The sequence below is a fragment of the Hevea brasiliensis genome, chromosome 18 (assembly GCF_030052815.1).
Source record: "Hevea brasiliensis isolate MT/VB/25A 57/8 chromosome 18, ASM3005281v1, whole genome shotgun sequence".
Taxonomy (NCBI): domain Eukaryota; kingdom Viridiplantae; phylum Streptophyta; class Magnoliopsida; order Malpighiales; family Euphorbiaceae; genus Hevea; species Hevea brasiliensis.
This window is the reverse complement of record NC_079510.1, coordinates 15,067,810-15,076,998: the sequence shown is the minus strand read 5'-3', so window position 1 is coordinate 15,076,998 and position 9,189 is coordinate 15,067,810. Positions and strand designations below refer to the sequence as shown.

The window sequence follows — 9,189 nt, the reverse complement described above, 5'->3', positions numbered from 1 at the left end:
AAGGAATTGAAGTGAGTAAGGAGGTTGGAGTTGAAATTAGGTGTGCTGGCCTTAGTGACCTGCAGGACTGGATGTGAGTCCAGCAGGTTTGAGCAGCTATAAATGTAGTTGTAGAGGTTCAATTGGTGCAAGGCTAATTGGATATGAAACTAGACATATAATGGCACAACTTTGGTGAAGAAACCCTGCCCAGAAAACCAAACCAAGTTGACCTAAATATTGCCCTAATCCGGGTGACTTGCATTCTACCTTGGCAAAATGACCAAATAAATAGTGTTTATTCATTTGGTCATAACTCAGTGTAGAAAGGTCCAATTGACCTGAAATTTTACCAGCAGAAAGCTGAGATATATACCTACAACTTTTATAAAGAAACCAAACCCAAATTTTGATCATAACATATTCAAAATTTAACCTGCAGTCAGTGCATAAAACACTATAGATTTGGTTCTGTCTAGAAAATTTAGAAAGTTTGCAATCCGGCTAGTTATGGTGTTTAGGCCATAACTTGAGCTACAAAACTCCAAATGGAGTGATTCAAAAAAAGAAATGTAACTACACACAATAAGGAACAACTTTCATGAAGACAACTTTGCCAAATTCCTACTGTACAAATGACCAATAGAATAGTAAACATAATGCTTGAAATCTAAAAATTGTGAATAACTAACACTAAGCTTAGAAATGGTATTGGCAACCAATACCAACAACTTTAGAATGCAAAATGTGGTATGTTGGGTCGTTCAAGTAGTATAGAAAAAGATATCATTCCCACGGAGAGTTGTGTTTTCAATTGAATTTTTGATGTAAAATAAAATATGTTAAAATTGTATTTTAATCAAATTAATAAAAGAAATTTAGGAATTTGAAGCATAAGGTATGAAAATGCAAAACTAAATTCAAACAATGACTAATTTAATAATTTACAAAATAAAGAAATTGATAATATTAATAATAAAAATTAATAAAATGAGATTAAACTAAACACTCAAAAGTAAAATTCCAAGCAATAATTGATTAAAGACGATTCTGGAGTTAAGGGTTCATATTTAAGTCATTTTGGGATTTTCCCTAGCTAGCCCAATCCATGAAATTTATGGGTTTAAAGGAGATTAATTCTAAAATCCTTTGAAAACTCTTTCGAGTGAGACAAAGAGTGCTTTAATTAACTTAATCCTACTTTCGTGGAGTTAAAATTAACCAAAACCCATTAGGTTCTTTAATCAATCTATTAAAACCCTCTTAACCTTTAGTCTATTTCTAGATCTTAGTTAATTAAGTCCAATTTCTTAATTAACTATCACTTGGTTTTCTCCTTTCGGTGCTTCAACCAAGGATTAAGAACATAACTTAATGGGGCCCTTCATTAAGCATGTAAATAAGCACACAAGAAATGGATTAAACCTCATAAATTTCATTAAATTGGGACTAACCCAGTTCAAATCCACAAAAATAACTAAAATATTACATCTCTTACTCCATAATCAAAAAAAACTACTCACAATCCATGTTTAACACAAGAAATTCTAAGTAAAAGAGGAAATAAATCATGAAAATAAACTAAAACTAAAGAAACCCGATAAGAGAAATGTAGCAAATGGTCAAGAAGAGAAGAAGCTGGATTCTGCTCCCCAAGAATGGAAGTCGACTGCTCCTCTGTTTTTCTGCCCCTTTTTTTGTCTTCCTCCCTTTCTTTTCTTTGCTAAAATGAGATAAGAGCCTATTTATATCTTTTTCTGACAAGTAGCCCTAAAATGGTGTATTTGAGGTGTAGTTTTCATGAGGGAATCTTTTGCCAGCTCATTATGAAGACTCTATGAAACTGCATAAGTGGACTGCATAAGTTATGCAGTCCCTTATGCAGTTTTCGGCAGGTTTTTTGGGCCCTCTGTGTGAAGCTGCATAAGCAAGGAATAAGTCTGCATAAGTCATGTAGTGACGTATGCAGATTTCGGCAGGAATAGAAAAATTGCTTCTTCTCCCTGTGCAGAACTGCACAATTTATGCGGCAAGTTATATGAAATTTGGCCACTATATTGTTCAACTTTCAAGCTTTGTTTTTGACATCTTTGGCTATAGGAATCACTCCTCACTGGCATAATTTCTTTTTAGTCCCTCAAAAACACCATTTTACCTACAAAACAAAGCAAAAATTATAATTTAATCCAAAAATTGACAATTATGAAAAACTATCTAAATAACGAATAAAATTAGCTAAAAGTGACTAACAAATAAATAAAATGGCCATGAAATTAAACTTAAATGACTATGCAAAATGCATGTATCAAATACCCCCAAACTCAAATCTTTGCTTGTCCTCAAGCAAACTTTAAAAATATAATGCAATTTTAGGGGGTGCCTTGTCCAAAGAGCTATGAAAAATCACCTATTAAAGTAACTTAACATGCCTTTAGCCATACCAACAATCCATATACCCATCCTTCAAGATGCAAAGAATCTAATGCTTATCCAAGCTTTCATCGCTTAGCCATCAAGTCAATTATCATCCAAAATTCTCAAACCAACCAATCAAAAGAGAGAGTCATGGTCAAAGAGAATTCTAGAACCATCAATAGCCAAAGTGTCTTTATATAGAATGATGTAATTTAATGAGTGAATGAATAAATTTCCAATCCTATTGGCAAATTCCCTACTCCTATCTCCACTAATGTAGCAAGTACTATCAAGAGATCAAAGGTCTTTTTAGGAATGTAATGGGGCTATGGGGTTCAAAATGATGCTAAGAATAAAAAGGGTAAAAAGGATTCAAAGCATGAGAATATTTTCAATATTGAAAACATATGGTACACCTCTTATTACTTTTTTTTTCTCTCTTTTTTTTCTTTTTTCTCTTTTTTTTTATAATTTTTTCTTTTTCTTTCTTTTTTTTTTCTTTCCTTTTTTTATATATAAAGAGGAGAGAAATACACAATGAGAATTTTCAATTGCTAGCATATTTTACAAAATACATAAAATGGAGGGACGCTTTGATACTTTAAGCTTGTATCTTGTATCTTCTCTTGATGATTGCCCCTAAAAATACCACCCCCAAACTCATTTCCTTTAATTACTTTGGGTGCATTTCTTTTAATTTGAATGACAATAATGAAAAGTACATACATACTAGCATTTTTACATCATGATAAGCATTTCTTCTCCCTTTTATTATTATTTTTTTCCTTTTCCTTTTCCTTTTTTTTTGTTTTTTTTTTCTTTTTTTTTATAGTGTACCTAATATTATAAATAATTATTCTCATGAAAAGGGTTAGAGTGTTTGGTTTATTGGCTAGGTAGCAACAAGGGTTTCAAGAAAAATTAGGAATATAAAGGCTCAAAAGGGTTTGCAAGGATTAATTTTAATTAGGAAAAAGGCCAAAAGTTTAAAATGAGAAGGTTTAAATCAAAGAATGCCTAATCATCTCTCCTTTCAAGTACAAGCTGGTATTTCTCCTTGAAAGGTTTAGAAAATTTGTTCTAGGATTGGTGAGACATCACTTAACTACTTTTTATCCTATAGCTCTCTCTAAACACTTCCATCTCCAAATGACTAGTTGGGTGGCTTTTTGGCTAAGAAGATATAGGCAAACGACAAACACTTCAAAACTTTGCACCTCTTAGGAAACTTTCAATCTATAAACCCAACTAAAGGTAAGTCAAATCACTCTCATAAGCAACTTCCTATAACTCAAAGAACTTGGCAAAAATTTTATTTTATAAATGCATGATTCCTAAAAAAAATTGAGCAATGCATTAACTAAATAAAACAAATCTATTTGTAATATCTATATGGTATGATTCCTAGATAATGTGTAATGTATGTATATATGTACAATATAATGTATGCAATCTATTTACAATGTATATGTATGCTAATGAAATGGAATGAAATGTTTTTTTTTGTACTATTTCCTATATTAAAATGTGAAAACTTTTTGCAAAAATCAAAATTAAAACATTAATGCATACCCCCAAACTCAAAATTGGACATTGTCCTCAAAGTCTAAGGCAGTGCAGCATGAAAACTCAAAGCAAAAAGGAATAACCAGGAATAGTTAAATTTTAAAGCAAAAAGAAAGAGTTACCTGGTATGGAGCAATGTTTTATCATCTACAATGTGAATTTAAAAGATGATGGTGATGCGTAAGAAAGCTGCACAAGTTATGCAGAATAAATGCTGTGCAGAACAGGTGCATAAGGAGAGTGCATAAGTTGTGCAGTATGGCATGAGTTGCATAAGGGACTACACAGGCTATGCAGAACATTTGCATAAGTAGTTTCACAGCCTATGCAGTATATTGAAAAGCTGCAGCATAATGATATATCATGAAAAACTTGAAAACACTAGCAAAGGTATGTAAATATATACAATGTATTGACAAGTATGCATAAAGAGGCAGTAAAGGCAATGAGAAGCAATGAAAAACCAATGGAATAGCCATCCAATTTTACTTCAAGAAAATAGAATTCAAGACAAATTAAAATTGTTCCAACACATCTAAAAAGAAAAGCTCCTAAAAGTTGAACAAGAGCAAGATAAAAATTAATCTATTTCTATGGTTTTGCCCTTGTCCAAAGGTGCTGCTAGAGGACTGGATGGAGCTGGCTGCTGCTGAAGATTGCTTCTTGCTAGAGGAGGGAGATTTGGCTTATGGGATTGAGGTAGAAGCACCGACCCCTTGTCGTGTGGAAGCCAAAGTTCTGGGGTTTTTGGGTGTAGGCTCTGAAAGTGGAGTAGCAGGTGGGTCTTTTTATTTTGCGAGAGCGGGTGCAAAGGCTATGGGTCGGGTTAATTTAGACTGGATTCTCCTTTTATATGTGGATGTAGGAGGAGGTGGAGGGGTTTGTTGCGGAGGAGAATCAGGATTGGGGGCTTGCGTGGCTAGGGGCATGACTTGGAGAGGAGAGCCTTGAGGGGAAGGGGAAGGCATTTCCATAGTGGTGGTCGATGATGGTAGGAATGGAGGAGGGAAGAAGAAAATAAAAGAGATAGAGGGGAAGTTAGGTATTGATCGGTGAAAAGGGGTGTGGGGAGAGGGATTGATGCCGAGAAAAATGGGAAGGAGGTGAACAGTAATGGCGAGAAGTGGGAGGTGAGAAAAAGGGTGTGCTAAAAATTTTAATTTGCACAAGTCGTGCGAGTTTCTGCATGAGGGGAAAATGTTATGTATAAGTTATACAGGTTCTTATGCAAGTTTCGGCTGAAATGGGAAGTCAGAAAAGTTGGTCGTGCAAAAGTGCATAACTTATGCACTCTCTTATGCAAGTTTCGGCAGAAATGGAAAGTCTGAAAAGTTGGTCGTGCAAAAGTGCATAACTTATGCACTCTCTTATGCAAGTTTCGGCAGAAATGGAAATCCTAGAAAATTTGGTTATGCAAAAATGCATAAGTTGTGCAATTGGTCATGCAGATTTCAGCAGAAATGAAAATGCAGGATTTGAAATTATGCAAGAGTGCATAAGTTATGCACACACTTATGCAAGTTTCGACAGAAATGAAAAATAGCAAAAATTGTGGCGTTGCAGAATTGCATAAGTTATGCACTCGCTTATGCAGTTTTCAGCAAGAAATGAAATGGCAAAAATTTGGTTATGCAGGATTGCATAAGTTATGCAAGAGCTTATGCAGGTTTCGGCGAAAAAGAAAAATGGCAAAAAATGAGACCTGAAAGCTGTATAAGTTATGCAGTTACTTATGCACATTTCAACAAGATTCAGATCATAATAAAAAATGTTTTGCAAGTTTGAAAAATACACTAGAATGAAGAAATGTAACCCTATGAAGTATAAATCATGAGAAATTATCATAAAAAACACATCAATATATGCAGAATCCATCACAATTGCACCATACAAGCTTGTAGAAGTAAGTTATGCATAAGAGACATTTGTGAATTATGCCATTTCAACTCAAACCCTGCAAATTAACATTCTAGCACATTAAAGCTCAATAAAAATCTGCACAAAGTTGCACTTATCCACAAAAGAAAATAGGCTCTCCAAGTTATGCCAATAAAATGCAGCATGTGCACATTGAATCACACAACCCAAATAAGTTCAAAACCACTAAAATGACCCACTTACCATCATATTAACATGATAAGCACAGATATATAAAAGATACATGCCCAACCTCAATAAAGAAGCAAATAGCATATGCTCCAGACCCTTTTTGCTGAAAATTTTTTTCTGCATAAGCCAAGAAGGGGTCCTGCACAGGAAGCAATGAAAATAAATCAATCTCAGAAAAGTTAATGGATAAAATATCATATTAAGAGTTACCCCCCAGCAGTGCAACAACCTTCATCCACTGAAATACATCTACAAAAGACAAAATTCAATAATGTCAAAAATTGAATTTAGGGAGATTTAAGATAAAAACAAAAGTAATGCAAATAAAAGTAAATCAACAAAAACAAAATAAAGAACTTGGGGTGCCTCCCAAGAGCGCTAATTTATAGTCCTTAGCTGGACTCTTGTCATGTTTCATGGTGGCTATAATTGGAATTTATTGCCTTTGTTTCCAATAGGTGCTTCAATGAATCTATACTTCATTTTCTTTCCATCACATGAGAAGATCCTTGTTGCTTTGTTTAAAAATCTGACCATTTCTTTCTTGACAACCTTTGGTGCATCTTTTTCTTTGAGAGATGGTTGCTTTACTTCACTTTTCTCCACTTGCTCAACTTGAAAGATTGGTGCCATAGGACAAGGTGGATTACTATTCAAATATTGTGCAAATGCAGCCTCTTTTAGATTTTCATCATTGATACTCCCTTCATGGATAAGACAACTTTCAAGAGAAGCCTTCGGATAGCTCTTTCTAAAGTGCTCTTTTACTAACTCATCAACTATATCAATTCTCAAACAAGAGTCTACATCTTCAAGTTGCTTTTTCTTATCATTGCCAATGTTGAAGACTAAATGATCCTCTCCGACTATGAGAGTAAGCTTTTCACCTTTCACGTCAATCAAAGCACCAGCTGTAGCTAGGAAAGGCCTCCCCAAAATGATAGGCATATGAGAATCCTCTTCCATGTCCAAAATAACAAAGTCAACTGGGATGTAGAATTTTCCAACCTTTAGTGGTACATTCTCCAAGATCCCTTCTGGATACTTAATTGATCTGTCCGCCAACTGAAGAGAAATGTGGGTTGGCTTAAGATCTCCCATGTTGAGCTTTTCATAGATGGAAAGGGGCATAAGGCTTACACTAGCCCCTAAATCACATAAAGCTTTTATAAAACATGATTCCCCAATGTGGCATGGAATTGAAAAACTCCCTAGATCCTTGAGCTTTGGAGGAAATTTCCTTTGGAGGATAGCACTGCATTCCTCAGTTAAGGCTACAGTCTCATAATCTTCAAGTCTTCTTTTGTTTGAGAGAATTTCTTTCAAAAACTTAGCATAAAAAGGCATTTGGGAAAGAACATCAATAAAAGGCACATTTATATATAGCTTCTTCAAAACCTCTAAGAACTTCCCAAATTGCTTATCAAGCTTGGCTTTTTGAAATATCTATGGAAAGGGAAGCTGTGGCTTGTAAGGCTCTGGAGGTATATATTTCTATTCTTTCTCTCCAACCTCCTCTTTACCTTTTCTTGCACTCCCTTTTTCACTCTTTTGTTTTTCATCTCTCTCAACATCTTTCTCATTTTCTCTCTTCTCAACTTTTTCACTCTTCTCAGTATGCACTATTTTACCACTTCTCAGTGTGATGGCACGACATTGCTCCCTTGGATTTTCTATCTGACTAGGAAGTCTTCCCATTGATTTGGTACCTGAAGAGCTTGCTTGTTGTGCAATCTGATTTTCCAGCATCCTATTGCGTGTTTGCATTTTTTCCAGCCTTGCTTTCATCTCTCTCATCTCTTCATCATGCTTAGTTTGATTAGTAAGAATTTGTTATAATAAAGCCTTTGTGGTAGAACTTTGTTCTTGCTGTTTTGGTAAAGGTACAAGAATTGCATTCTTTTGCTGAAAACTAGGTGGTGGTTGCCTAGGTTGTTGGTATTGATGCCCTTGTTGTTGTGGTGGAAAGTTCTGAGTTGAAGCTTGATTTTGCTGATTCCCCCATGAAAAATTGGGATGATTCCTCCAAGCATATGAAGGATAATCTACTCCATAGCTCATTGTTCCTTCTGCATAAGCAACTTGTTGAGAACTTCCAGAGCATGATGATGAACTGACTAGCATACTTAAATCCTCCATTTTCTTAGTAAGGACATTAGTGAGTGCATCAAATTTGGCATTGATCATGTTGAATGGATCAAGCTCATACATTCCAGCAACTTGCCTTTTTTGAGTTAGAGTTGACCCTCTTGGACTACTCCATAGATGACTATTCTTTACTATTTTCTCTAACAACTCATAAGCTTCATCTTCATGCTTAATAATGAATTCCCCTCCAGTTTGAGCATCAATGATTCCTCTGATAACAGGAGTGACATTTGTGTAAAAATTCTGATTTATCATCCATTTAGGAATGGCATGATGTGGACATTGTCTCTCCAACTCCTTCCATCTCATCCATGACTCATAAAGAGCCTCATCTTCTCTTGGTCTAAAAGCAATCATTTGATTCCTCAACTCTTGAGTTTTTCCAGATGGAAAGTATTGGGCAAGAAATGCATCAGTGAGCTGCTCCCAATTTGTAATTGAGTTGTAAGGTAAAGAATCAAGCCAATCCAATGCTCTATCCTTCAAAGAGAATGGGAATAGCTTCAATCTTGCTGCATCATTAGATACTCCAGGTTGTTTTTGCATATCACAAATCATTGCAAACTTCTTTAAACGTGTGTGCGGATTTTCAGAAGGATGTCCACCAAATTGGGAATTTTGAATCATTTGAAGAACTCCAAAATCCATCTTGTAGCTATTTGCATCAATTCTTGGTCTTGCTATACTTTTTCTCAAGTCATCAAAACGAGGAAATGCATGATCCATCATACTTCCCCTAGGCACATTAGCATTTACAACTTCTTCACCTTGGGCTGTATTTTCATTGTTTCGATCATTTCCAGCATTACCACCACCAATTCTAATCCTTTCATCAGCCATTTCTGCTTCAATTTCAGTTGCTCTCAAGGCTTCTTTCCTTTTTCTGGTTTCTTTCTTGTTGGCTTTACAAAATTTCTCAATTTTAGGATTAAACAATAAGGATGTGTCACTTATGCTTCTAGCTCTTCTCAT

General features: G+C 35.0%; 1 non-coding gene across 1 annotated transcript; it reads left to right on the top strand.

Moving 5' to 3' along the window:
• The first annotated feature begins 8,482 nt into the window (after nucleotides 1-8,482).
• Nucleotides 8,483-8,590, top strand: LOC131176216 (small nucleolar RNA R71). Its single transcript, XR_009146341.1, has one exon. It is a non-coding gene; the product is annotated as a small nucleolar RNA R71 (small nucleolar RNA).
• Nucleotides 8,591-9,189: the final 599 nt, after the last annotated feature.